The sequence below is a fragment of the Mauremys reevesii genome, unplaced genomic scaffold (assembly GCF_016161935.1).
Source record: "Mauremys reevesii isolate NIE-2019 unplaced genomic scaffold, ASM1616193v1 Contig14, whole genome shotgun sequence".
NCBI lineage: Eukaryota > Metazoa > Chordata > Testudines > Geoemydidae > Mauremys > Mauremys reevesii.
The window spans coordinates 705,192-708,427 of NW_024100760.1; positions in this window are offsets into that span (position 1 = coordinate 705,192).

Genomic DNA, 3,236 nt, shown 5'->3' on the forward strand with positions numbered 1-3,236 from the left:
CATGCGCTTGGCGTTCTGGGGCCTGGAGCCGCCCCTGTCTCCAGTTGCTCTGCCCCAGTCCAGCATCTCCCTTCCCCCTGGTCACCTCTTTCACTGATCAGCCACAGTCACCTTAGTGTTTAGAAATGGAAGCCAGTTTGGAGTCTCTAGCTTTGCTGGTATAACTCCCACAGGACACTCTTATTGTGGAATCAGAGCCTTTGTCAGGTTCATTCATAGATTCTTAGGCCAGAAGGGACCACTGTGATCATCTAATCTGACCTCCTGTATAACACAGGCCAGAGAACTGCCCCAAATAATCCCTGTTTGAACTAGACTAGTGAAGTCAGTGGAGTCTTTCCATTGACATCAAGGGGCTTTGGACCAGGCCCTTTCTGGGCAGCACTGTCTGAGCTACAAGCAGGGCCCAGCTGCCATCCAAGGGTGCCAGCAGCTCAGCCTGACCCACAGCCCTGGGAGTCACTTTGGGCTGAGCCACCACAATGCTGTGATCTAAAAATGACACATTTTTCAAAGTGACAGTTTTTGTCAAACATTTTCACTTTTTTCCAAAGTTTCCATTTAAAAAAAAAAGATTAAAACTTTTTTGGGGGTTTTGTAAAAACAAAACTGGAAAATTAAAAGAAAAAAAAGAAAATGTACATTTAAAAACCCCATTTTTTCAGACAATTTTTTAATAGTTTTCAGGTTTTGGTTTCCCCTCCCTCCCTTTTTACCATTTTGCCACCACAAGAGGGGAAAAAAATGGGGAAACAATATTTTTCACATAAGGTTTTTAAACAATATTTTTTTATTAATTGCAACAAATATTTACTCCTTTTAACTCTGTTGGCTTCTGGGCACTGCTTATAACAGGGAGTCTCACACTGTGCTCCTCTGATTCTCACCTGAACATCTGAGCTTCCCCAAAACATCTCCCGTCCAGTTACTCTGCTGAGCTGACTCTATCCCAGTGGTGAAATGTGCCCAGCCACCATCTCAGGACAATCCACTTCTGCATCAATTACTCTGCAAAGTTGCTCTGCAAAACTGCTTTGTCTCTTGCTCCTGACAGATTTCCCTTGAGGACCTCAATTGTTTGGCTTCCTACAGAGATGTTAATATCTGTTCACAAGACTTTTTTTCTTTCCCACATGCTCTCTGATCTTTTGCCCTGGTTCCCCCACTTTCTTAGTCACACTGATTCCAGCGCCCCACCTGCTCAGAGGTCACTTCTGGATGCTCTTTCTCAACTACCTTGTGTTCTTCCCTATCTGGCATTGCCCCGGTGCCCATCTCTCAGCAGGGACAGCAGACTCCTCAGGAGCCCAGAATGGAGAATGGAGGCAGTCAGTGCAGGGCGTGCAAAAGTGGCTGGAGCTGGGTTTCAAGGATATGGCAGGGGGAGACTAAGCAGCTGGGGAAGCCAGTGCAGTCCTGTGGTTACTGTTCTCTGGGGGTGAAATTCAGCCCTGTGTAGAGGGTCCCACATGAGGCCCAGGGTATTTCCCTCTCAAGCCAAGAGGGTGAACTTGCCCCTGGGGGAGCTGGGTCCTTCTCACCAGGGACTCAGCAGGGTGGAGGCAAAAGGTTCAGATTCATCCTACATCCCAGGCCCACCAATCACCTAGTCACATTTCATCCTGGTCAAGTTGTGCCTTTAGCCAGGGAGCTGTCTAGGTCCCCAGGCAGTGAGATGCAACAGGGGTGTTTCCGCAGTGATATGTTTAGACTAAAACAAGCAAACAAGGCCCCTTTGGTTCTCAATCGTGTAGCCTTAAATAGAGACGCTGTGGCCAGGGTGGGGAAGGGGGATGGTGTGGGGAAGGAAACGGGAAGCAATGATGAATATCAAACCTGAGAAGGGGACAGAGCAGATCAGAGAGAGGCTGCAGTGTCTCTGCTGTCTGAGCCCTGCAGACCCCAGGGGCCTGGGAGCAGGGAGAGGGGCTGTCTGGACAATCCAACCCTGCAGAGCAGATAAAGGCGAATCAGAGCAGAGAGAGACTGGAGCTTCCCTTCTGCTGAAGTCAGACAGGGCAGTGGGGCAGGCGGGAGCAGAGAGCGACTGAGGATTGTCCCTTCCCGACCCCATCCAGGAGCAGAAGCCGCTGGGCTATTTCCATCCTGATCTGTTCCTGCCACCACCTCGATGATCCTGTCTCTGTGCCTCTTGCTTCCCAGTGAGTATCTGGGAATCCTGCGCTAATTTGTAGCAGGTTGGAAGGAAAAGAACCCAGAGCAGCCCCTGGCCCAGACTGTTGGCAAATCTTGTTTAGTGGGAGAGAAATGGGAACCAGTGTAAACACTGAGTGTGAGAGTTACTGGGCCAGATCCCCAGTTGGTGTAAATCAGTGTCGCTCCATTGGAGTGAATGCTGATTTACACCATTTGAGGATCTGGACCTCTAGACAGTTGAAGGGAAAGTTGGTCCCAGCTCAGCCAAGATCTCTGTGCTCGAGGAACCTGCCCTGCCCCAGATTTAACGTCCTGCCTGGTTCGCTTCTACATCAAAACAGAAATCAGGATTTTTTTTCCTATTAAAGGCAGCTTTTGACCCTGAAGCAGGACCTAATAGGGAGATTTTATCTCCAGCATTAACCACACGGCACCTTTCTGTTCCCAGCACTGAGTCCCAGCAGCCAGGATATCTGCTCAGCTCCCGGTGAGTGAGTCTGTCTGTCTGTCCTCAACCTACTCATGGCATTTACCCCTCCCTCTCCAGTTGTCCAGCCACCACCCCTTGGGATGCTCTCTGCCCAGTGTGGTGCCAGCGGCAATGGCACAGGAAGGCAAATGGGCTGTGTGGGATCTGAGCAGGGATCTGGCTGGCCCTTCCCTGACCTGCTGTGTCTCAGCTCCACTCTGACCCAGGACCACTGTGACACGGGGGTCAAAGAGTCACATCCACACTGTCCCACCCCCTGGGGAGGAGAGAATCAGCAGCACCGTTAATAGTCAGCCCTGGGAGGACAGATGGCATTTGAATAGGTACAGCCAGAAAGGACCATTGTATAATCCAGACTGAGCTCCCCTATGACCCGTGCCAGGGAGCCGCATCTAGTGACCCTGTGCCCAGCCCAGCAAGGGCTGGCAGAGCTGTTTCTTTGCTGGCTGCGTGCAGAAGGCAGCAGCAGGGGGCACCACTGAGGTGGGGAAGGTGATGGGTAGATATTGACTTAGCCAGTGGGAGCAGCAATTCCCCTGCAAGTTTAGAGCTGGGACCCATCTCCCTGGTGATTCCCGGGAAAGGGGGA